Here is a 25,890-nt window from a genome sequence, read left to right as displayed (position 1 = left end):
AATTATTCCATTTTAATATGACCCCCCTCCTCCACAATGTGGTGGTATTTTCATTTTATAGATGAGGGGATTGAGATCAAGAAGTGATGAGTCATTTATTCAAGGTGGCACTTTCCAGGACACGTTTAAGTTGAGTTCCACCTGAGTCCAAGCCTATAATCTTATCACAGAGTAACTCTGCCTTGCTATGGGACTGTGAGCACCAGATTTCATTCTCCTCAGTTTTCTCATCTGTAAAATGGAGATAACACTACATTATTTGAAGGATTTAAGTAAGGATTAAATGAGGTGATGTATGCAGAATTGCTTATCAGCATTCCTGACAATAAGAGGAAGTTTCTTTTTATTTTTATTTTTTTCTGTCATATAAATGGAAAAACAGAGGCTTAGAGTGAGGAAGGAATTTAGCTAATACAGCTTTTACAATGACTAGTAAACTGGATGTGAATCCAGGTCTCCACACTTTCCATTTGTCTTGCTCCATGGCCCATCCAAATCCACATAAGTAAAAACTTCCTTCTCTGCCACACATGCTCATGAATTCAACCAGGAGAACAGACACATTCTCTCTGTGAACATACCTTCAGATTCATGATGAAGGGAGAAAACCCAAACCCAGTAACAAAGCAGTAACCAAACAATTTTTAAAAACAAAAACACCTGGCTTGGATTATTTTTCTAATGCTGATTGAAGTTAGAAAAATTAATGGCTATCTTCTATTATGTACCTACTATCAGCCAGATTCCATGCTAAAGTCTCAGGTACAGATGTCTTTATTCATCCTATTTTTTAGGTTTGGAAATTGTGGTCTAAGGAAGTTGAGCAAATTACTCAAGATCACACAGGTAGTCGTGAAGGAGGTGAAAGTGAACCCAGATCTGTCTGATTCTGAACTCTTCATTTTTGATCTGAAGGCTAAGTTATCAATGGGATTGCTTACTATCTTAAAAACAGCGATTCTCCCATGATACTCCCTTGTACAGTTAGCCATCTCAGTAGAGAGATAATTGTGAGGATTATTGTCTCAACTAAAGTATAAGCCTCTTGAAGACTAAGACTGAGACATATTATTACACATATTGCTCATTACACCTAGCACAAAGCTTTATTGTTAATGGGCATTAAATAAATGTTTTTTATTTATGCATCAAAATTTCTCAGGGAAATTTTAATTTCCCTGAACTAACCCCATAGTAAATAAGACCACATACTAGATGACTAGAGATGAAAAACTGTTGGATCACATGTAAAATTATGTTGAATTTTGGAGTTAATTCTCCGTGATATCCTCTTATTTCGGATGAGTTTATGTTAACATTTCCTTGCTCATTTACTTCCTCACAGACCAGCGCACCTCCACTGTTTATATAAAGACCCAAACTGTACTTGATGCTCTGTGGCCACTCCAGGAACGTGCTGTGGTGCCATTTGTGTCCACAACCTTGATGGATCTGTTGAGGCAGTGACTTACAGCTACTGCTAGAGATGCCTTTGTCTTTGTTCTGTCCCTTTATCTAATAACCAATTCTTCTTAATCATGTTAGGAGGGAGATTCGGTTTAATCACACTGTTCATCACAACTGGGACACAGTGTGCTAAGAAGAGTGCCTTATTGCATTGTCCAAACCAAGTATTAATGCAAATAATTTTGACAACTAGGAGATGCTCTTATTTATTCAATTAGGACATTACTGCAAATATAAATCTGCTCTAAATTCTGAATTGAGAATAACAAAATGAGTCATATTTAGGCTCACAATGGCTTTCTTGAGCCTTTGAAAGGGTTCTCAGTTTTGACAGCCAGGACTGTATATGAATCCTTTGCTTGTATTTTGAGCTCACCCCATATGGAGAAGTGAGCATACAGCTGTACCTACATTCTCACACAGGGGCCACTGTTGGCAGGCAGCAATGTTGTTATGTAATGACTCTTCTTTTTCCCATCTTTTCCATCTCAAAGGACATAGAAAGATAGGGATATATTTTCCCAACCCCTACTTCAAACCCTCTGCTGTGAATCCCAATAACTCAGTCTTTAGGGGAGTGTGTACTTGCTCTGCTTTTTTCTCTTTTCTCAAATCAGGAGGCATCAAGAGAAAGGAACCCTATGTATGGACCCTAGTAGCTGACGATTAAAGGGTTTGAGGACCTATTGAATTCTATAATCATTTCTTGATTATGTAGATTTTAAGCAAGGTCCTGAGCAGAATAATTCAGGAATTAAAAAGAATAGCCTGACAGAAAACCTAGTAGTTTCTCAGGGTTTTTTTTTTTTATGTGTGTGAGTTCAGTATATTCCCTTTGATGATGGTGACGATGATGATGACGATGATGATGATGATGATGATGATGATATCACCGTATATCATGTTGAGATGTATTAAAGAATTAAGTTTGCAGAGACCAAATACTGTACGTTAGGAGAATATACTTCCTACTCTTCAAATTTTCTGCAGGGGCTGGAATTTCCTCTTCACTTCCCCTTCTCAATCCCCAATTCACTCCCTTCTTTACAAGTTATTAAACAGGATTTATCCAGTTAGTAAAACTGGGAAGCAGGGATTAAGCATTTCAGCATAAACTCTTCTTTCAAAGCAGCCTGTTGAAGGACTTTTGCATCCAACCTTGCTCGTATCTTCTCTACCCACCAAGGCTAAGTCGTGGCCTCCTGCAGGCTTAAGAGACAAATTCTGTGGTCTCTTTTTACTCTTTCCTGAGGAAATAAATGAAGATCAGCCTAATGAGAACAAAGGCTCTTTATTCAGAGTTTGTTATGGCAAGGGAGGCAGACACCATCACTTACATTTTGGCAGAAATTCAAAGGCAGGCAGAAGAGTAGGAAAGCTTTACAGTAGAAGAAAGGAAGCTTCGGGTACACTTTGATTGAAGATCTGTTGGCATGGGGAAGCTGGAGGCAACTAGAAGTGGGGCATTTTATGTGATTGATTAGGGGTATGTATTTGGCTTTCTTTGGTTGGTCCTAAGTTGGAAGTGGGGACAAAAATTAGGGAAGCTGTCTGACACTAATCAATCCCTGGGCATTTTGGCCTGATTGTTACAGGAATGGTTTAGCTTCCTAGACTGATTATTAGAGACAGCAGTTTGATTTCCTACAAGTCTTCTACATAGCAGGCCAGTTTTCTAAGCTGGTTCTTATAGATAGCTAGCAGGTTGTTTTCCTGTGCTGGTTGCTGCAGGTTGAGTCAGAACTCTGCTTTCAAATATGATCTGGCCATTGTCTTTTGTATATCTTTTATGCTAACTTATACGGTATATCTTTTGTATATCAGTCTTTCCTTCTCCACTGTAGAAGTGAGGAGCCTAGTATGGAAATACGTCTCCTTTCATATTCACACTGTCACAGGGGACTTTTCTGAAGTTGTGATTTGAGAGACAACTATTAGGAAGCCTGATTGTGATCACATATCTAAGCCACACTCTCCAATCAGCTTTATCCCCAATAAAGCTGATACATTGATTTCTGTCTGTTGAGTGTGAAGACAAGTGTGAGGATGATTATCAGTCCCACAAAGCCCCAGCCCTGTGGAGGACTGAGAAACTATCGGAATGGGCAGAAAACATTTTAGTGTTGCCTCTCCTTCTTTTAATGTCTAAACTATACATCTAGTACCTCTATTTTCAAACTTAAATGCATTTGTGTTTACATGATAGCTTTTTTTTTTTTTTTCCTTTTTCCTTCCAAGTTATTGCCTTAGAATGCGTTAGAGTATAATTTTCCCTTTCTCATAACACTCTTGATGGGGGCAGTGATTCCATCCATTCTAGTATATAAAATACATGCAAGTTGAGACTTAGTATACATGGATGCAGCATTAAGGGAACATGTAAGATCGTAAAATATTACAGGCATCAAGGAGTCTGGATAGAATGATGGGTGTGAGCTCTTGGATATTATTGGAGGATGTGGGAGAATAAATGAAGGGGATAAGTCTGAACAAGGAAAATACCAGGAAGTTTAATCTCTGTCTCATTGTACTAGGCTGTGGGTTGTGGGTTGTTATGATAATGGAAAGATTAGTACGGCTGGATATGAAGGCAACATAGAAGGTTTTATAATAAGTTTGAAAGTGCCACTGAACTCTTCGGTAATGTACTAAAGACTTTATAAGGCTCTCTATCCTGAGAACTTATTATTTAAATCCTTCTTTTGTCTCTTACATTAACCTGGCACTTCAAGGGTCCACCTTAATGAATGGGAGAGAATCTGGAGGAGGATACATTTTCCTTGCCATGTGTATTGAAATAATGTCACATATCATCTTGTAAATCCTCCTCATAATTTTATGAGGTAGGAATTACATCCACATTTTCCAATCTAGATAGTTGACTTATAAAGAGAAGAAGCACCTTACATAAGTTCTCACAGCTCAGAAAAAGACAGAAAGGAAAGTTATAGAATTACTGAGAATGCAGAATTAGAGGGTTCTAGAAATCAAGTATTTACACTGTCAATTTAAAAGGAGGAAGCTAGAAATTCATTAAAATAGACAAAATATAGTTTCCTCTATTTTTTCTGCTTCAACCACTTCCTCTTCCCACTTTTTTCCTATCCTTCCTTTCCCCCATCTTATTACCCACCCCCACCCCCTGAACATTGACAAACAGCAAGGCAATTATCAAAATTAAATTCTCAATTTTTTTTCACAGCTTCCAGGTAAGATTGGGCCAATAATTGAGTCAAGAAGCCCCAAAACTAGGGAGATCCCCCACCAGTCTAATCACAAGTTATGGAGCAGTTGAGGAGATAAAACTGCAACCTAAGGTAGACCACAGGGGCACGCTTCCTCTTTTCTTCTCATCCTATGAAATCCCAACTGGGCTTTGCTTCACAAAGTTACCTGGTATTCAGGTACTCCCTGACCCACATCAGCTGAGTGAACCCTTTAATTTATATTTGAGACAATTAAACATTTCATTCCTTGGCAAATCTTTTTTTTAATAGATGACACCAAACTGAGAAGTTTATTTGATTAGAAAGATTAAGGCTTAGAAGACATGGTACAAATGGAGAGAGCAAAACAAAGATATTGACAAATTGCTTTATTAAGAAATTAAGAGGATTTTAGAAGGTTATAGATAAACCAAGAAGAGGCGTTCAGAAAAGAAAGGAAATGCGGTTGCTGTCTGTGGAAAAATAGGACTATGAGTATGTCTGATTGTGGAATGAGGAAAGAAGTTTTAAGAATATGATGTCTTATAATAAGTCACAAAGTATTCACATTGTAGTGATGTAACCCCACTCCACTCTACCTGAACCTTGAGTCCAGTCTGTCAGACACTTAAATGAATGTAAGTGATTCAAAGAATGAGGGCTGAATTTGTTTTTTGTGATTGTGTTAAATCTATAGATCAAGTCAGAAAGAATGACATGTTGGCAATATTGAGTCTTCCAATGAAATCTTTACAAATTTCACATCTTAAAAGAAAAACATCCATTTTGTCACCAGCAAGTATGACGTTATTTGTACAGGTTTTGTAGAGGTTCTTTGTCAAGTTGAGGAAGTTCTTCTCTTTGCTGAAAATTTTTATTGTGAATTAGTGTTGGAATTTGTCAAATGTCTTTCCTGTATCAATTGAAATGTTCATATGATTTTTCTTCTTAAACTTGTTGATATCGTGAATTAATTTGATTGATTTAGAATGTTGAATCAGCCTTGCATATCTAGAATAAATCCCACTTGGCAATGATGTATAATTCTTTCTATACATTATTGCATTTTATTTGCTAATATTTTGTTGAGGATTTTTGCATGTATATTCATCAGAGGTATTGATCTATAGGTTGTCTTTATTGTAATGTCTTTATCTGGTTTTGGTATCAGAGAAATGTTAGTTTTTTACAGTGAGTTAGGTAGTGTTTCCTCTGCTTGTATTTTCTGGAAGAGATTGTTTAATTTCTTCCTTAAATATTTGGTAAAACTCCCCATTCAAATTCTCTGGACCTAGTGTTTCCTTTAGGAGGATTTTTAATTACTGATTCAATTTATTTAACAGATATAAACCTGTCATATATGCTTATAAGATAGAGATATAAGATTATATCTCCTTGTGTGGGTTTTGGCAGTTTGTGTCTTTCAAAGAATTGATTCATTTCGTCTCAGTTTTCTAATTTGTAGATAGTTGTACATAGAATTCCTTTATTACCCTTTTAATATTTATGGTATTAGTATTTCTGCTATTGATAATTTGTGTTTTCTCTTTTATTTTTTTTGGTTCACGTAACTGAAATTCTATCATTTTTATTGATCTCTTCAGAGTCAGCTTTTGCTTCATTGATTTTTCTGTTGATTTCCTGTTTTAAATATCATTGATTTCTGCTCTAGCTTTTATTATTTCTTTCCTTTTTTCTTCTTTTTTTGCTTGCCTTATGTTTAAGTTTTTTTTTGTTTTGTTTTGTTCTGTTTTTCAGTTTCCTAAAGGGGAGGGTTAGATGAATGATTCCCCACCTTCTTTCTTTTGTAATATATGTATTTAATGATATAAAATGTCTCTTTACTGCTTTCACTGTATTTTACGAATTTACAAATGTATATGTTATATTTTCATTTTCACTTAGTTCAAACTATTGTTTTAAATTTTCTCAAGACTTCTTTATGTGTTATGTAGAAATATGTTGTTTAATATCCAAATAATTGAGTATTTTATGTAATTAATTTCTGGTTTAGTTCCATTGTGTTGAGAACATACTTTGTATGATCTCCATTCCTGTAAATTTGTAAAGATATATTTTATGGCCCAGAATGTGTTTGTCTTGGTAAATGTTCCATATGAATTTGAGGAGAACTTGTATTCTGTTGTGGGATGGAGTGTTACCTAGATGTAATTAAATTAATTATGGTGCTTTTCAGTACAACTATAGCCTCACTGATTTTATTCCTTCTTGAAATATCAAATACTGAAAAAGGAGTATTGATATCTCCCCCTATTCTAATGGATTTGTCTTGCCTTCTCTCAGTTCTATCAATTTTAGCTTCATTTATTATGTCTTCTTGAAGAATTGACACATCATTGTGTATTACTTATCTTAATCTCTAGTACACTTTCTTATTTTGCTTTGTAGAAAATTAATATACCTGTTCCAGTTTTCTTTTGATTGATGTCAGCATAGTTTTTCTTCATCCTTTTACCTTCACCCTACATTTTTATGTTTAAAGTAACTTTCCTGCAGATATATATAGTTGTCTTATTTTTATTTTTAATAAAAATAATTTTGTTTTCCTTTTTTTGTTTTTTTGAGATCGAGTCTCACCCTGTTGCATGGGCTACTCTGCAGTGGCACAATCTTGGCTCACTGCAACCTCCATCTCCCAGGTTCAAGCGATTCTTTTGCCTCAGCCTCCCAAGTAGCTGGGACTACAAGTGAGCACCACGACACATGGTGGGCGTATTTTTTTATTTTTAATAGAGATGGGGTTTCACTGTATTTTCCAGGCTGGTCTTGAACTCCTGACCTCAAGTGATCTGCCTGCCTCAGCCTCCCAAAGCGCTAGGATTACAGGTATGAGTCACCACATGTGGCCTGTTTTCCAGTTATTAAAAAAATTTCTTTATCCATATTTTATACCCACTATTTTTAATAATTTTTTTCTGTCTTATATATTTTAGTTGATTAGTCTTGCCAGGATTTTTATCTATTTTGTTCACATTTTATTTTATAAGCCTTTATTTTAGGTTCAGGGTACATGTGCAGATTAGTGATACAGGTAAATTGTGTGTCACAGGGGTTTGGTGTACAGATTATTTCATCACCCAGGTAATAAGCATAAAACTGGATAGGTATTTTTCAATCTTCATCTTCCTCCCACCCATCACTCTTAAGTAGGCCCTGGTATCTGTTGTTTCCTTCTTTGTGTTCATATATACTCAATGCTTTGCTCGCACTTTACGAGTGGGAACATGTGGTATTTGGTTTTCTGTTCTTGTTTGCTTAGGATAATAGCCTCCAGCTCCATCCACATTGCTGCAAAGAACAAGATCTCATTCTTTTTTATGGATGTGCAGCACTCCATGGTGTATAAATACCACATTTTCTTTATTCAGTCTACTGTTGATGGGCATTTAGGTTGATTCCATGTCTTTGCTATTGTGAATAGTGTTGTGATGAACATACATTTATGGTAGAATGATTTATATTCCTTTGGGTATATACCCCAATAATGGAATTCCTGTGTTGGATGGTAATTCTGAGTTCTTTGAGAAACAGCCAAATTGGCTGAATCAATTTACATTCCTACCCGCAATGTATAAACATTTCCTTTTCTCCACAACCTTGCTGGCATCTTCTATTTTCTGACTTTTTAATAATAGCCATTCTAACATTCTGACTGGTGTGACATTGTGGTTTTGATTTGCATTTCTCCAATGATTGTGATATTGAGTATTTTTCATATGCTTGTTGGCTGTATGTATGTCTTCTTTTGAAAAGTGTCTGTTTATGTCCTTTTCCTCCTCTTTAATGCAGTTGTTTTTGCTTATAAATTTGTTTGAGTTTCTTACAGATTCTGGATATTAGACTTTTGTCAGATGCATAGTTTGCAATATTGTCTCTCATTTTGTAAATTACTTGTTCACTCTGTTGAGTGTCTTATGCTGTGCAGTTCTTTAGTTTAATTAGGTATAATTTGTCAGTTTTGTTTTTGTTGTAATTGCTTTTGGCATCTTTGTCATGAAATCTTTGCTAGGTCCTGTGTCCAGAATGGTATTTCCTGTTATCCTCCAGGGTTTTAAATTTCAGGTTTTACATTTAGGTCTTTAATCCATCTTGAGTTGATTTTTATATATGGTATAAAGAGGGGGTCCAGTTGCAATCTTCAACGTATGGCTAGCCAGTGATCCCAGCAGCATCATTGAATATGAAGTCCTTTCCACATTACTTGTTTCTGTTGAAGATCAGATGGTTTTAGGTGTGCAGCATTATTTCTGGTTTCTCCATTCTATTCCATTGGTCTATGTGTTTGTTTTTGTACCGATGCCATGCTGTTTTTGTTACTGTACCCTTGTAGTATAGTTTGAAGTCAGGTAGTGTGATGCCTCCAGAATTTTTCTTTTTGCTTACGATTTCCTTGGCCATTAGGGCTCTTTTTGGTTTCATACAAATTGTAAAATAATTTCTTTTTTTTTCTAATTCTGTGAAGAATATCACTGGTAGCTTTATAGAAATAGCATTAATCTGGCTAATTTAACAATATTGATTCTTCCTATACGTGAGCATGGAATGTTTTTTCATTTGTTTTTGTGGCTATTTTAACAATATTGGTTTTTCCTATACATGGAATGTTTTTTTCATTTGTTTGTGTCATCTCTGATATCTTTGAGCAGTGTTTTGTAATTCTTATTGTAGAGATCTTTCATATTCCTGGTTAGATGTATTCCTATTTATTTTATTCTTTTTGTGGCTGTTATAAATGGGACTGCATTCTTGATTTGGCTGTCAACTTTAGTGTTGTTGGCCTCTAAGAATGCTACTAACTTTTGTACATTGATTTTGTGTATCCTGAATTTTGATGAAGTTGTTTATGAGATCTAGGAGCTTTTGGGGAGAGACTATGGGGTTTTCTAGGTATAGAGTCATATTATCTGCAAACCGGGATGGTTTGACTTCCTCTCTTCCTATTTGGATACCTCTTATTTTTACTATTGCTTGATTACTCTGGTTAGAACTTCCAGTAATATATTCAATAGACGTGCTAAGAGAAGGCATCCTTGTCTTGTTCAAGTCTTCAAGGAAAATGCTTCCTGCTTTTGCCCATTCAGTGTGATGTTGGCTATGGCTGTTTTATAGACTACTCTTATTATTTTGAGGTATATTCCTTCAGTGCCTAGTTTGTTGAGGGTGTTTAACATGCAGGGAGGTTGAATTTTAACAAAAGCCTTTTCTGCATCTATTGAGATGGTCAATGTAGTTTTCATTGTTTAAAATCCATTTAAAATATTTATTGCTTTTTATTGCTGTCTTTATGCTATTCATATTTAAAGTGATTATTGATAACTGAATTGCTATCATATTTGCATCTGTTTTCTATTTATTGAATTTATTTGTTTCATTTCTTCCCTTTTTTTCTGACTTTTCTGGTTTTATTGAGAATCCTAAATAATCCCATTATGCCTCCTGTCCTAGTATAATTGTGATTTTCTGTGACAAAATTTTTTTTAGTGACTTCCTAGTGTTTGCAATATGTATTTTTAACTAAGCTAAGTCTACCTTTAAATAACACTATCCTACTTCACTTGCAGTGCAGGTAATATGTTACAAAATATTCTAAATTTCTCCCCTTCCCCATCCCTTATGACATTTCCATCATTCATTTCACTTATCCATATAGTATATATAGTCACCTAATATATTGTTACTATTAGTAATTCAAACAATAGCTATGTTTTAGATTGACTGAGAATAAAAAGTAAAAATCTTTCTTACCCTCATTTGTTCTTTTTCCAATATGCCTCATTTTTAATGTAGATTTAAGTTTCTGACTTATTTTTTTTTCTCCCTAAGGAAATTCTTAAAACCTGTCTTTTAGGCAAGACTGCTGGTGATAAATTTCTTCAATTCAAGTTCTTGTTTTCTTCTTCACTTTCAAAAGAAAATTTGATGAATTTTTTTCTTTCAATTCTTTAAATATTTATTTTTCCACTTTAATTCTTTTTGTATAATTTCTGATGAGAAGTCTACTGTCATTTTTGTCTTTATTCCTCTGTAGTTAAAATATTTTTATTCTCTTTTATGTTCTTTCATGATTTTCTCTTTGTCTTTGGTTTTCTGCAGTTCAAATATGATTTGTGTATATGTAGGGTTTTTGTTTTGTTTTGTTTTGTTTTGTTTTTTCCATTTATCCTGCTTGGTGTTATCTGAGCTCCCTGGATCTGTGGTTTGTTGTCTGTCAATAACTTTGGAAAATTCTCAGCCACTATTACTTCAAATATTAAATATTTCTTCTATTCTTTCCTTTCTCCTGTTTTTGGTATTACAGTTATGCCTGTATTGTAGCTTTTGAAATTCTTCCACAATTTTTGTAAAGTATGCTATTTTTCCCATTTTTTTATCTTTGCATTCCAGTGTGGAAAGTTTCCAGTGATGTATTTTCATGCCCATTGATTCTTTCCTCAGCCATGTCCAGTTAATTAGTGAGCCCATTAAAGTCATCCTTTTTTTAGAATTTCTATTAAGTGTTTTTGATTGTTAGTATTTCCTTTGATTCTTTCTTAAAGTTTCTATCTGGCTACTTACATTACCCATGTGTCCTCGTGTGTTGTATACTTTTTTCATTAGAGCCCTTAGTTTATTAATTATGGTTAATTTAAATCTTTTTTAAAAAATTTCAACAACTATAAGGGTACAAGTGGTTTTTGGTTACATGGATGAATTGCATGGTTGTGAAGTCTGAGAGTTTAACGTGCCTGTGAGTAACAGTTATTTTAAACTTTTTATCTGAGCATTCTAAACCTATTTTGTCTGAGTTTGGTTCTGATGCCTGCTTTGTATCTTCAGATTGTGTTTTCTTGTGTTTTAGCATGCCTCGTAACTGTTTGTTGAAAGCTGAAAATTGTGTATCAGATAATAGGAACTGAGGTAAATAGGCATTTAGTATAAGGGTTTATGTTAACCTGGCTCATAGTTGGGATATGTTTAATACTTGATATAGCCATGAGTGCCAGATGCTTCCAGTTTCTTTAGTTTTCCTATCCTCTTTTGTCTCTGGGTTTCCTGAAGAACTCCTACTTAGACTCTGGGCCTTGACCTGTTTCAGCTATAATACACTGTTACAATAACGGAGTGTTGATATGGTGGTAAAGTGTGGGTGGGGAACATTCTGTAATCTAATGTAATTCTTAGCCTCTCTCTGCCCTAAAGTGAATCAGGAAGGTTGGAAGGGGTTGGAGTCTGAGAAATGCCCTTCTCCCACATGCTAAAGTCTCTTCACTTGTAGAGAAGACTTCACTGTGTAGCACACTCTGGGTGTTTTTCACAGTGATTACTCCTGCCCTTCCCACTACCAGAATCATGAGGGAATCTTTCTGACTCTTTACCCAGTTGAACCTTGTGGGGTTCCTGGAGGCAAAACAGGCAAAACGCATCCCTCTCCCTAAGACTGTGACCCTCAGAGGTTTTCATTTTCAAGGTAGTCTTCATGCAGCCTTCAGCCATTTATCAAAATTACTGACGGCAGCTGTGGGCCATCCAGAGTGGCCTCTGCCTTTGCACTTGCCACAGTAGGGGATGGGGGCAGGAGTGGCAGTGGGAATGACCATGGGAGTAGCAGTGGCAGCAGTAGGACTACTGTGCCCCATGGTCCCTGTACCCTCTGTCCCTGAGGCAGCCAACTGTGCTGCCCCCATCCTTGAGTGGCCAGGCAGGACCTGTTCTGAGGCCTGGAGCCTCTGCTGCTCTGGATCCTGGCCCCACACTACAGCTCTCACCTGCTACTGCTGTGGTGAGGGCATGAGGAGGAGGTAAACAGTTCCCAGAGCCCTCTGTCCTGGGGGCCACTGTGATGGGGCCAGGCCAAGTTACTTTCCAGCAGGAGAGCCACAGGATCAAGCACGGAGGAGTGGTCAGAAAGGGGCCCCAAGGCGGAACTGGTCATGGAGTGGTGCCATGCCCCATGGAACAGCTGAAAGTCAGGAGCAGGCAGCAGCCCCACCCTCCCAGGTGTGGCTGTAGCTGCCCAACTCACTTCTGTGGACCCAGACCTCCCTCTGCTCTTGGGGGCCAGGAACAGGCAGGATCCTTGCCCTCCTAGGTGCAGAAGCAACTCTGTACCCAGACATCTCTATGCACTCTTGGGCTCCTGGGAAGGCCCCTCTTGCCTCCACAGATGCAGAGGTATTTGCTCCCACTGCCTGGCCTTTTCTACTCCTAGGAACCCTTCCAATCTTAGAGCAAGAATGGGGCCAAGCTCATGTGCTATTGCATCCTGGACAAATATGCACACACTCTGGGAAATGCAGCCCCCTGCCACCTTGGCCCTCTCTAGACTTTGGGCACCAAAGAGCATGGCAAGGGAGCTGAGGGGTTGCTGAGGACAGCCCAGTGCTGGACTGCAGGGACGTCCTGGCACAAACAGCCTGGGCACCATGAACTGTGGCAGATAGCAGACAGGCTCCTGGATGGAAAGGGGCTAGCTCCCAGTGAAACCCCACCTTTAAGCTGGGAGGGCCTGAAGCCTGACAGCTAGGCTGCCAGTCCTACAAATCAGAGAGGGACCTTGTGGTGCTTTTCCCTGGGCCTGCTCATGGCCACTCATGGGCCTATCAGCATGCACTTCCTCCCCTCTGAGGCTCATAAAAACCCCAGACTCAGCCAAATTTGAACAGAGGATGGAGAAAGGATGGGGAGATGATGCGATGACCAGCTGCAGAAAGGAACCACCCTCTGCTGAGAGTTTGATACTTGTTGGGATGACCTGCCTAGCAGAGAGGAGCTACCCTGTCTGCCAAGAGCTGAAGAGGTGACAGGACGACCAGCTTGAGAGGAGCTACCCTCTCTGCTGAGAGCTGAACACTTGTCAGAACACCATGGTTGTGGAGAGGAGCTGCCCACTGTGCATCTCCCCTGAGCTGTTCTGTTGCTCAGTAAAATTCCTCTTGGTCTCGGTCACCCTCCACTTGTTTGCATACCTCATTCTTCCTGGACACAGGACAAGAACCCAGGACCCACTGAATGGCAGGTCTAAAAAAGCTGCAATACAAACACGGATGAAACATGTACCTTTTGATTGCCAGGTTGTGGGTGACAAGGAGGAGAGGAGAGAGAAGGAGAAAGGAGGGAAGAGCTGTGGCACTTTGAGGAGCCCAGACTGGGAGCTCCTTGATCTAGGGCTGTGACTACCCTTTGGGGGCCCTGCAGTTCCTGGAGTCTCCAAGCTTCCAGGCACCACAGTACTACCAGATGCCAGCCATGAAAGTTACTTACAGTGCACTCTGTCCAGCTGCTGCCTCACAGAGAGGCAGCACCTGGAGCTGCCTGCCCTGCTGCTAGCAGCTGGTGTGCCTGACTCTGTGCAGTGACTAGACCCCACACTCACTCACTCACATACCCTTGGCACTCTGCTCCAGTCTCTTCGGAGGTGTGGGAATCCACTGGTGGTACAAGCTGAGCACAGGCTGCCAGGCCAAGTGGGTCCAGCAGACCCAAGCAAAACTTGGGTGGAAGTGCCAGTGGTCACAGAGGTTTCTGACTAGAAAAGCAACAACCCCAAGGATCCCATAACATTACCATTCAAGTGTGTTTTTACCATTTGATGACCCTTCCCTCCTCCCTCCATTCTGGGTAAATAGATCTGAGCTAAGACTTTCTGGATTTACCAGATATTGGGGTGGCAATTTACTCTGTGAATCCAATGCTCTAATATGGCAAAGAAAAATAGTTAATTTTCATTTCGTTTTTCTATTTCCGATTATAGGGGTAGGAGTAATGACTGTTAAGGTGTTTATATGTTGAAGCTGAAACTGGACTTTTTTTCCTTTATTCACTTTTAAATATATTTTTTAGACACACACGTGCACACACACACAAACACACATGTACACACACGTGCACACATACTTTTCTCTACATATGAAAGGAGAGATGATAATGCAGTGAACTCCCAAATTCTAGCAGCCATCTTGCTAGCATGAGGAAGAGGAGCATGCTTTAATGATGGCAGAACAGAAAGTCCAGACTCTGTTGGGGACCCTAATTCTATGGATTACCATAGCCCTAGGCTGCCTTCTTCTGGGCTTCTCATTTAATGAAAAATATTTAAACCTTTATTTTGTTTAAAGAACATCATTTTTCAAGCAATGAACTTAATTCTTACCTAACATACCATCCCTCCCTTACCTTGCCTCTCTCGCTTTGTGTATGTACTGTCTGTCCTGAAATTTGAATCATTCTCTCTCCTCCTTTCTCTCTTCTTCCTTTCTCCCTCCCTCCTTCATTATTCCTTGTTATTTGTATTTGTCCTGCAAATTAGTCCTGTTAATTCCTGTTTTTACCTGGTACATAGCATAGTGTTTTCTGTATATAGTAGATACTAGATATTTGTTGGATGAATGAATAAATTATCTTAATTATAACTAATCATAGGCATGAGAAGTTTAGGGGCTCACTCAGAAATCCATTTCTGGTATCTGTACCATGGCCTCACTCATAAAAGAAACTGACGTGCATGTCCTTATCTCAAGAACAGAAAATTTCCAAAACAAAACCAAGGCTTGAATAATTACCAAAATCATTTGTCAAAATAAGTACTTTAGCCAAATATTCAAGCTCCGGCAGGACATATTTCTGCCCAAATTATCTGGATGATTTGTTCAGTCTCCCACTTGGCTTTCTCTGTGGCCTCCTGTGGTCCTTGTAAGCTTGTGCAGCTGTGATATGCCAGTGCTTGGCTCAGGGGCAGAATGCAGGGAAGTGGGGGTGGGTGGAAAGCACTGAAAATTCAATGCCAGGGGCTACAGGCATTTTCTTCTGGGCTTTCTTATGGGTTATCTTCTCAGGAACGCGGCAAAAAAATTATAAAGTGGAGAGAAAACTGAACTACATAACATGCTTTTCTTAGCACTTTTTATCATCTGAAGTTGTACCTTGGTTTTCTTAGTGTTTTGGGGGTCTTTCCTCTTTCAAATAGAACCTTCATGAGGGTAAGGGCCATCTCCATCTTTTTATCCTCCCAGCTTGAAACTTGGCACATAGTGGATGATAAGTAAATACTTCTTGAATGAATGAATGCATCAACGGATGCATCAGTTAATGTGTCAAAGAATAAATGATGAGCCTCTTGGAGAAAGCACAGCTTCTTTCTGTGGAGTTTAGGACTAGATCATTGTTTGGAAACAGAATGCCAGGTTAATACTCTGTTACTGCCCTTTACCAGCTGTTGTGACTGGGCTTACTTTCTTAGTCAGAGTGAATCTATGTCCTTATTCATAAAATGGGAGCAGAACTCTACTCTCTAGTATACTCAATATACTAATTGTTGTGAAGATTAAATTAGATAATGTTTTCTAGGGCCTTGCACACAGTATTTGATAAATATTGGTTATTATTTATTGTTTCTTCAACTCTATATTATTCTCTGATCTCAATTGCTTCCTTTCATCTGTAACACTCTTTTATACTGTAGAAGCTCTGCAATTTTCGAACACGTTGAATTTCTAAAAGTTTTATTCATATTAACCTTCTTGTATGTTCAAAGTGATTAAGCAGAGTCTGAGGCCGGGAGTGGTGGCTCACGCCTATAATCTCAGCACTTTAGGAGGCCAAGGGGGGCGGATCATGAGGTCAAGAGATCGAGAGCATCCTGGCCAACATGGTGAAACCCTGTCTCTACTGAAAATACAAAAAAAATTAGCTGGGCGTGTTGGTGTGTGCCTGTAGTCCCAGCTACTTGGGAGGCTGAGGCAGGAGAATTGCTTGAACCCAGGAGGCAGAGGTTGCAGTGAGCCGAGGTCGTGCCACTGCACTCCAGCCTGGCGCGTGGTGATGTAGTGAGACTCTTGACTCAAAAAAAAAAAAAAAAAGAGCAGTCTGACTTTGCGATCTCCAGCGGCATTGCCTCCAAATATGAGTCTGAATCAGCCCTCTGGAACTTGCAAAGTAGGGATTATTTCCTCTTCCTTGCTGGTAGACATATATTGATATGCATTCTTTTTGCAAAATAGAAGAGTTTCATTTACATTGATGGGGGTCGCTCTCCTGTAACCTGATACCCTCCAGAAGTGGAAAGGGTGACTCCTTAGCAGCAGTGACCTGTGGACTTGCCACCATCCTCTCTCCTTGATGTTCTGCGGTTTCAAAAGGCCCTTGAGCTTGTGGAACCACCTATAACTTTGAACAAGTTTTATCCAGAGCTCTTTTCCTGGGCTTTGACTTTCAAGTATCACACAAACTCCCAGCTCTCTCTTAAATTGACATCAGACTTTAGATATTTGATGATGCTGTTATGGATTCAAACTCTATTTCTTCCCCACCACTTTTCTTGGTCTTCTCATTAAATTTCTCCTATGTGCAATTGGGAGGGTACAGCAATAAACACAAAAGACAAAGGGCCCCCATCCTGGCCAATATGGTGAAACCTCATCTCCACTAAAATGCAAAAACTTAGCTGGGCATGGTGGCCTGTGCCTGTAGTCCCAGCTACTCAGGAGGCTGAGTCAGGGAATCACTTGAGCCCAGGTGGCAGAAGATGCCATGAGCCGAGATCATGCCACTACACTACAGTCTGGGCAACAGAGCAAGACTCTGTCTCAAAAAAAAAAAAAAAAGACAAAGATCCCTGTGCCCTTAGAGCTTACTGTTTAGTAGCAGGAAACAGATTATCAAAATAAGCAAGTAGATATGTAATATATTAAATGATGATAAAATCCTGGGCAACTGAGTGAGAGCCCATCTCTACCAAATATTGAAAGATTAGCTAGGCATGGTGCGCACCTGTGGTTCCAGCTACTTGGGCAGCTGAGGTGGGAGGATAGCTTGAGCCTAGGAGGTTGAGGCTGCTGTGAGCCATGGTCACACCACTGCACTTCAGCCTGTGCAACAAAATGGGACCCTGTCTCAATAAATAAATAGTGGTAAGTTTTAAAAAGAAGAGAAGTTTAAATGAAGTGAAGATGTGGAGAGTGGGGGCAATATTTCATAGAAGTGGTCTTCATTTGCTGCAGGAATGGTACAGAGGCTGGTGTGTCTGGAGTGGAGTGAGCAAGGAGAGGGGAAGATAAGAGATGGAATTGTGTGTGAGTGAGTCTAGGACAGATCATACTGCACGAATTTCTCTTCACATTGAAAATCATGCCTCTTCCCTACTCATGCGTCCTCATGCTGACACCCTTCTCAATATATTCCATAGTTTTGATCATTGTCACCTTTGTCAGCATTGCTTTTAATACTATCTAAATGTTTTCTTTTTTTTCTTTTTTTTGTTTTGTTTTGTTTTGTTTTGTTATTGAGACGGAGTTTCGCTCGTTACCCAGACTGGAGTGCAATGGTGCCATCTCGGCTCACCACAACCTCCATCTCCTGCGTTCAAGCAATTCTCCTGCCTTAGCCTCCCAAGTAGATGGGACTACATGCATGCGCCACCATGCCCAGCTAATTTTTGTATTTTTAGTAGAGACGGGGTTTCATCATGTTGACCAGGATGGTCCGATCTCTTGACCTTGTGATCCACCCGTCTTGGCCTCTGAAAGTGCTGGGATTACAGGCGTGAGCCACCGCACCTGGCCTAAATGTTTTCCTTAAGTGTTATTTTACCTTTCATGTGAACTAATTTAAAAAAAACAAAAACAAAAACAAAAAACAGTAGAGGAAAACGATAATGATGGCTAATTCTAACATAGCATGTACATTTAATACAGGTTAAAATGTTGGGGGTGGGGAAGAGAGGGAAAGGAATGATTATGTATCAGCTTGATGTTTCCACCACTTATTCCTCTTTCCCTTCCAAATTCTCCTCCAGGAGCATTTGCTGCCATGATTCTAGTATATACCTTATAAGCACTTTCAACTCAGATACAAGGAAATAAAGAATATTCATAAAAGACTCCAAAGCTTAACCTAATCACAGCAGATGTGCCTTAACAAAAGATCATTATGGTGACCAAGATGATCCCTGGCTGTTTGCATCAGCTGTCGGTGAACAGGACTGTGTTCTTTTCTCTGGAATGTAGCTTTGCTCAGTCACTTTCTGCTGATGGTGGGCTAGGTCTAAGAGGGAAATGGAAGGGCTGAGCAATTTTACAATTGCCTTGAGAAAGGGAAAGCAAGATGGTGAAAAACCATCTTATGAAAACCATGTGAAAAACCACAAGAATCTCATACAGAGACATTTTGGAGAATACTGGCTAGGAGAGGAAGCCAAAATCGTCATTGCTGCTACGTAACACAGCTGTCATATGGTACAGAACGGGTTCCAAATTGGGAAACCAAGTGAGTTATCTACCATTTTTTCCACCTATGTCACTTACTGACTTTGAGTACTTACTTAAACCAGCCACTTCTTATATGTATTTTCTTCTCTATAAGATTAGATAATTAGATTAATTAGAGATGGTGAATGCTTAGCACATAGACATGAATCTCCAGTTTCATGTCTACATATTGCAAATCGATCCTGGATATCTACTTCTTAAAATCTTCACAACACAGTTTTAGAGCAAAAAGAAAGTGGTACTTGAAATTAAATTTATTTAGCATATTTAGACTAGATGATCTCTTAGGTTTCTTCTTGCTGCAGGATACCATGATGAAGTGTGTCATTCCAGGGGTCTTCTCCATGCTTTTCCCTTCTCCCCTCCCTAGTGAAGGGCTCACTGAGGTGTCCTGCTTCCTGGGGCGAATGCTATTATTTCTCTTGAAACTGCTAAGCTCAAATATAGAGCACATGGCTTCTCCTTGACCTGACTTTGCAGCAGCCAAGGGTAAGTAGACTGGGTTTGGCATACTTAAGTAGTTCTGCAGGGAAAGTCAAGATTGAACAAAATGTTGTTTACCTCTCCCAAGTAAGTATCTAATGGGACTTGAAGGAAGGTGATGCATTATGGTTTTATGAGTTTCAGAAGAGATTGAGGCCTGGCAAGGAGTATCTGAGAGGCTAATTTAATACAAAACAGCCCTAGCTTAGTCACTGAGCTATTGAGAACATATTAATGTGGATGCCCAGTTGGAGATAAAGACTCAAAGCTCCCGTATGAGAGAAAGATGAGCACAAGTTTCTCAGAACTTGATCATTTTTGCTGGGAAGTGTACCTAATAGAAGAAAATGTTCTGCTGAAACCATAGAGCAGTAAAATTATAAATTCAAATTTCCCTCATATTTACCTCTGCTCTGAAAATCATCAAAGAGAAAGCTTCATTCCAAAATTAAGAGCCTAATATTGTTCATTTTAACACTGAGGTTATCATTTAATGGATCACTTTTATATTTCCATCCTTCTGGAAAGGGCTCCAGAATGTTAGTTCTTTCTGTTGCTAGCTTGTACTTGTGGTTCCTTGTTCAGCAAATGCACTTGATGAATCACAGCTCCTAGGATCCTCACACTGGTGCATCTTTCACTACACATCGAATTTTGCTTAGGCCAATGAGACACTGGCAAATGTGACTCAAACAAATTGATGAGCACTTGTATATTGGGGCTTGTCCTGCCTTTACCCTGTGAAGAAGCGCAACCTGAGCTTGCTTCTTTGAGGTTGAAAGACCCTAAGGAGAGAGCCACCCAGCCATCTCAGCTGTCTCAGCTGAGCCCTCCTCCAGCAGCATTTATCCATGTTAGGGTTCCTGGAGTAGCAGCAGAAAAACCAGCCAGCCAACCCATGGAACTGTGAAAAGTGAAAAATGGTTGTTTTAAACCACCAGGTTTAGAGATTACTGATTATATATAAGTAGGTAACTGATACCATTACAGTAGCGTAGCTCCATAAGTCTAAGAAGCCTGAGTTGTCTCTTCCATCAGATGGAAATGACATTCACTCCACAGGAATATTGTGAGGATTAGATATAATGATGAGTTTGATTACCCCTACAGTGGTCATAGTAGGCACTAGGCTTTTAAGAAATTATCTATTTTTTATTACCATTTTTGCTGCTTCCATATCTGTAGGAAGAAAAAAAGGTGAATTTGGCATCTGTCATGAAAATTTTGCGGAAAATTTTCCATGCAAATCGTTTTAGAGATCCATCAGGGATGATTAATCAAGATGAGAAAAGTTTTCCATGTCATAGAATACTTTTGGAAGTTGTTTAATATAAGGAAAAATTGACTTGTCAGAATAATAACATTTGCCTAGCTAATATTGATTTGTTTTCAAATAATTCAATGAACTATGCATTTTGACTAGCCAGTAATTACTAAGAGAGACTGTGTGATGATACTAGTTTAAAACAGCATGTAACAAGCTCAGAACATAATTTAGGAAAACAGCTCATTCATTTTTGAGATGAAAAATATCACCCATCACATACCTTGATGCTGACTCAAGTTTAAATATGGCACAAATGATTTGCTACAGGACGATATATTTGTAGAAAATGAAGTCTAATGGTGTAATTATGGAGAAAATCATAGCCCTGTTTACCAGGCATTCTAAACAAAATTTTTCAAAAGACGTGCAATGGTGGTAGATCAGTATGTTTGAAAAGATGGTGTACTTTGAAGTAGCTAAAGGATCTAGAGTGGCTCAGTCCATTGAAAACAGATTTACTGCAATGGGGAACATTATTATGCCCCATGGACATTCAAGCAGAAATAAACAAAACAGGAAGAATATAGGATGATGAAATTACTTTGGCCCTATTCAGTATGTTGTGTAATGGGATTCTCAGGCTGTTACTGAGTTGGTGAAAATTAGAAAATCTATGCAACATTACTGGAGAAATTATCAGTATAAAAATACAAAGCAATCCAGAAGCTACTCTTGAGTCAGACTTCTGGAGAGGTTAGAAATAATTTAAACTATTGGAGTTTGAGATTTTTTTTTGGCTTATTTTGGCAAGTTTCTGTAACCTTCTTAGGTTTAAACAATAAATTTTTATGATAACATATACTACAGGTTACACATTAAATTCCAGTCGAACATGGCAGACTTGCAAGGGTGTCTTAGACTCAGAAGGTCTTATTTCTAGTTATCTTTATGTGACCTTGAATAAGTCACCTCATTGGGTCTTGGCCTCTACATCTTTGAAATAAAGATATTAGCAGTTATCTATCTGATATTTTTAAGCTCTTAGGATGCCTGATTTTCATTAATTTGATGATTTAAGTTAGGCAATAGTGGTAGGCTAACTAGTGACCTCTGATGAAATTCAGGCCCTAGTCTTGGGAACATGTGAATCCTGACTTACCTGGCAAAGGGGACTTGACAGATGTGATGAAATTAAGCATCTTGAAAGGGGATGATTGTCCTGATTATCTGGGCAGGTTCTAAATGTAATCATGAGTGTCTTTATTCGAGAATCAGAGGATGATTTGACTACAGAAAGGGAAGTAGGAGATGTGACAACAGAAACAAGAGATGAAGTGATTCGATAGAGGAGTTGTAAGCCAAGGAGGGGAGGCAGCCTCCAGAAGCCAGAAAAGGCAAGAAAACAAATTCTTCCTTCAGATCTCCAGCAGGAATCAATCTTGTCGACAAATTGACTCTAGCCCAGTTAAACTGATTTCAGACTTCCGATCTCTAGAATGATAAGAAAATAAATGTGTATTTTTAATCCAACAAGTTTGTAGTAATTCGTTAATAACAGTAAACTAACATTGCAGTAAAAACCCCATAAGATCCGGTTTGAGATTTCAATGACTTAAATTATGGAATAGTAACCACTGATTTAGCCATTTATTGGAGTATGTTTTGGGTACTAGATGAGACACATGTGAAACCCAGTGCTGCGGTTGAGATATGTTAGAGTTGTAGGATGCACTTGGCCTAGAGTAACAGAAACTTAACCCATACAGGCTGAAACAGTACAGATGATTTTTTTGCTTACATAACTAAAAAGTCCCAAGGCAGGCTGGAGGTCAAGAATTGTTTAACCAGGAATCAAGGTCTATTTCTCTGCAATGTTCTCAACTCTGCCCTCCTTCATATCACAGTTCATACCTCACGGTGGTAAGATGACCATGTAAGGCCATATGTGCCTAAATGGCAACATCCAGAGGAAGAGTGAGCACATTTCTTCTGGAATTTCTCTCAAGGGTGAGGAAATACCTTTCCCAGCAAACATTCCTGCCATTATGTCTATAACCAAGGAGTGTCCTATTCTAGTCAACTTGGGCCTAGATTACCCAACTAATCTGTGTCATGAAGAATTTTATTATCTTTACACCTTTCAGACCTCCAGCATAAGTACAGTTGGAGTTAGCTTCCCCTGAAGCTGTGTGCAGAAGAGATGGATGTCTACAAGAAAATCATGGTGCCTTTCAAAATGGGGAAGTGGATTCTAGAAAGACAACTAAAACTTTACATTGCAATGATCTTTACAAATACCATGAAACGATGAAGTAAGGGAGATGAAAGTGGAATTAAAGGGTGGCAAAATATTGTGATGAAAGCTATTCTAAAGATACCCCAAAAAACTGTGGGAAAATGCACAAACAGTATGGGAAAATGAAGAAATCTGACTGGGATGGTTTAAGGTCACTTTCTTGGAGGAGTAATGTATAAACTGAACCTTAAAAGGTAGATGGGAGCTAGTAAGGTGAAGAAGACGGTAGCATTTCAGGCAGGAAATAGATTGTTAAAAGCTAAAGAAGTATGAAAAGCTTAATGAGGTTTGAAAGCAGAAATTCAGTGTGGCTGAGTAAAAATTGAGGGGGAGAGGTAAGGGCACCATGGTACATGAAGCTGGAAAACAAGTTTGAGGCTGGATGTTTGTATTAAATGTGTATACATTTTACATGTATATAATGTATACATTTTATAGGTCATTATAAGGAGTTTGGTTTTCATGCCAGTAAAAACAGAGAGCCAAGGTTTCCATTGTCATAGGACCACAGCATAGAGAACTAACTGGCAGTAGAGTAGACAAAACATTACAATTAATTGGAATTAGGATCTAAGGAAGAGTGAGCTGGGTCAAGGACTACTTAAAAAGTATCTGGATGAGAGAAGGATCTTGAGGTAACCACAAAGGAGTTTGAAGTACCCTAGGACCTGAGGTGGAGATATTCAGTGGGCAGTTGGAGAATGAAGATAGAGAGATCCTATAGCAGAGGTATCAGTCTCTCTAGCACAGAGATGCAAATAAGGAGTTGAGGAGATGTAAAACTTTTCTGAAGTAAGGGACAGAAAGAGCCTGAAGCAAGATTCAAATCTAGGTCTTCAAACCTTGTGCTCTTAAAACCTCCATGATTTGAATTGCAAAAGTTCTTTCTAGTTAAGAAACACCTGTTTGGAAGATGAAAACTGAAGCTCAAAGAAGTGATTTATTCAAGGTCATAGGGTCATTAGGTAATAGAACTTGGCCTTAAGAACAGACCTTTCAGTGGCAACTCTAATGCCATTTCCATCATGTGGCATTGTCTGTCTAAAACATGTTGCTTTCTAGGGATATTGTGTTTCCCTTTATTATATACAAAAGCAAATCTTTGACTTGATTGGCTTAGTGACAATCTGCAGAGAAAAAAAAAAATGTCAGACTAGGCTACTTACCTACAGCAAAAGTTTTCAATCTGGATAATTTTGATCCCCGGGATACATCTGGCAATGCAAGAGATGGTTTTCAGTGTCTTAATTGGTGTTGAAGGTGCTACTTAGCATCTTGTGTGTAAAGGCCAGGAATGATGCCCAACATTCTGCAATACATGGGCCAGCCACCCACAACATACCTGGATTAGGATCCCAGGTCTACCTGGGTGTTTTCAATGAATTCATTCACTTTCCCTATTTTTCCTGTGATAATATCTGTCTAGTGGGCTATTGGCATAACTAAATGAGATAATCCTTCTAAAGCATTTAGAATGGAGTCAGCAAGGGTTAGTTTTCTTCACTGTGTTAGCTATTGCCATTACAAGTGGCCATCAGAATATGCTAAATGTAAAAACATGTTCTGTTCAAACAACCAAAATGATTTGAATGTATAGATATAAGCTCATTTTTTTTTTCCTTTTTTTTTTTTTTTTTTTTTTTTTTTTTTTTTTTTTGTGAGATGGAGTTTCACTCTTGTTACCCAGACTGGAGTGCAATGGCACAATCTCGGCTCACCGCAACCTCCACCCCCTGGGTTCAGGCAATTCTCCTGCCTCAGCCTCCTGAGTAGCTGGGATTACAGGCATGCCCCACCATGCCCAGCTAATTTTTTGTATTTTTAGTAGAGACAGGGTTTCACTATGTTGACCAGGATGGTCTCGATCTCTTGACCTCATGATCCGCCCGCCTCGGCCCCCCAAAGTGCTGGGATTACAGTCTTGAGCCACCGCGCCCGGCACAAGCTCATTTTTTAAAAAAATAACTGTGATGGATATTTAATTCTGCTTGGCAAACAATAAACTTACTTTCTAATAATAGATTTGTTTTCTAAGTAAAGAACAGAATATGGATTAGTTAGGCAGAGCCTCAAGAGTTTTGCTAAGTGGTGGGAGAGGGAATTGACTATTTCACTGTATAAAGCAGTAGCTGACGTTAAACTCTGTGTGTGATTAATGAGTCATTCCTCTAGAATGGTAGGGATGGCATCACATTATGGAAAGAGATTTTGAGCCCGTAGACAAAGACTAGAGTTTCAGTTGCCAAGTCAAAGTTTTCTCATATCTCTGGGTCTCAGTTTCATACCTATACAATGAGAAAGTTGGATTAGATCATCTCTAATGTTACTCCGGCACTACCATCCAAAAACCAATCAGTGGTGATCTTAGCAAAGGACTATTAAACTAAGCTTTGCCTTTATGTCATTGTTATCCTCTCACCATCATTTTAAATAAACACAGTATATTGATCATGCCTCTGGAGGCTGATGGGCAATATTTTTAGGAGGAAACTTTCTAGGAAATACTTTAAATAGTTTACTCCTAAAATTAAGTTATGCCCTTAGTGACACCACACTGTAAGGAAAATACATCTTTTCTAGGTGAAGACAAGTGGTTTAGACAGCAGTTATAAAGGATGCATAAACAACTGGATTGGTGCCTTACCCTAAGGCAAGTTCAGCAAAGGGTTTTGCCCTTGTTTCCATTTGTCATCTCTTCCTTGTCCATCTCTCATGGGGTCATGCTCCATCCTGCTGTTCCCTTAAGGAAACTTTCTTTGCAATTCACATATTTCCTATGAGCTCTGAAGAGACATAACTTTGGTTTGTGCCTTTGTAAATTCCTTCTCCTCTTAGTGATTTATTTTTTTTAAACTGAATTGACATAATTATACACACTCATTTTCAAAATTATCGAAAACATTGAAATGA

Source organism: Saimiri boliviensis, chromosome 12, assembly GCF_048565385.1.
Source record: "Saimiri boliviensis isolate mSaiBol1 chromosome 12, mSaiBol1.pri, whole genome shotgun sequence".
NCBI classification, from domain to species: Eukaryota; Metazoa; Chordata; class Mammalia; order Primates; family Cebidae; genus Saimiri; species Saimiri boliviensis.
The sequence above is the reverse complement of the archived record's forward strand: the minus strand, read 5'-3'. Positions refer to the sequence as shown.